This window comes from Triticum aestivum, chromosome 3B, assembly GCF_018294505.1.
Source record: "Triticum aestivum cultivar Chinese Spring chromosome 3B, IWGSC CS RefSeq v2.1, whole genome shotgun sequence".
In the NCBI taxonomy this organism is placed as follows: Eukaryota; Viridiplantae; Streptophyta; class Magnoliopsida; order Poales; family Poaceae; genus Triticum; species Triticum aestivum.
In genome coordinates, this window is record NC_057801.1 from 606,746,513 (window position 1) to 606,748,134 (window position 1,622).

Genomic DNA, 1,622 nt, shown 5'->3' on the forward strand with positions numbered 1-1,622 from the left:
TAAGCCCCCGAGTGAGAGGCTGGCTCACCACTCGGTAGGATTTTTCAAACTTAGGCGAGTACTGGACTGCAGCTAAGCCCCCGAGTGGGAGGATTGCTCACCACTCGGTAGAATTTTTCAAACTTAGGTGAGTACTCGACTGCAGCTAAGCCCCCGAGTGAGAAGCTAGCTCGCCACTCGGTAGGATTTTTTTAACACTTAGGCGAAACGGATTCGCAGCTAAGCCTCCGAGTGAGAGGCTGGCTAACCACTCAGTAGGATTATTTTAACACTTAGGCGAAATGGATTCGCAGCTAAGGCACCCACTGGGGGATTTTAGAACATGTAAAAAATAAACAACAATCATTCGGAAGATTTTAAAATCATGTCTTTTGATAATCAAACTAAAAGGTACTTCTTATTACATCTCAACAGTTTGAATACTTTAAGAGTAAAAGGGATGGAGCAGTTCCGCATTCCAAGCGCGTGGCTCATCTTTATTGTGCTCGACGTTGAAAAGACGATATGCTCTATTGTGGAGCACTTTGGTGATGACGAAAGGGCCTTCCCAAGAGGTAGCGAGCTTATGTGGTTTCTGCTGGTCCACTCGAAGAACCAAGTCTCCTTCCTGAAATGCTCGACCCCTTATATTTCTGGCATGGAATCGACGCAGGTCTTGCTGATAAATGGTCGAGCAGATCAAGGCCATCTCTCTTTCTTCTTCCAGGAGATCGACTACATCTTGCCGAGCCTGTTCTGCTTCTTCCTCTGAGAAGAGCTCGACTTGAGGCGCATTGTGGAGCAGATCGCTCGGGAGTACGATTTCGGCTCCGTAGACTAAGAAGAATGGAGTTCGACCAATCGACCGATTGGGAGTTGTCCTCAATCCCCAAAGTACTGATGGAAGTTCATCGACCCAGGCTCCTGTTGCATGCTTGAGCTCACACATCAGCCGGGGTTTCAGTCCTTTGAGAATCAATCCATTCACTCTTTCAGCCTGTCCATTCGACTGAGGATGGGCGACCGAAGCTGTCGGATTTCGGGTTCTGGCAGACCCTTGAGGTTCGAACACTGGGGTGCGCGCGAAGATCTCTCCTCTACCAACCCACGTCCCAACGCCTCGCTCGGAATCTAGGCTAGCAAGATGAACAACACAAGGGACGCAAGGTTTATACTAGTTTGGGCCACCGTTGTGGTGTAATACCCTACTCTAGTTTGTGGTGTGTGGATTGCCTCAGGGGCTGATGATGAATAATACAAGGGAAGAACTGCCTCGCGAGGGGAGGAGCTCTTTTGGTGGGGAGCTTGGAGAGGAATTGCTCCGTCTCTGTTGGCTCTAGTTTTCTGGTCTCTCTCCCTCTGTCTGTCGTCCCCGATCCCTGTGGTGGCTAGTCCTATTTATAGAGGCCCTGATCCTCTTCCCAAATATTGAGCGGGAAGGGCGCCAATGACAACCATTTTGAAGGGGAACATCTAGTACACTTGTCCTGACTAAAGTTGGTCTTCGACTGCCAAAGGCCCTAACGATGACGCCGTCTTGGGCTCCATGACGACCTCTGTCCTGCCGCTCCGCTGGTCTTGGTATTGTTGCACCGAAACGGCAACCTTTGCCTGCAGCCTCGGTACTCCGCGCCTACGCTTGC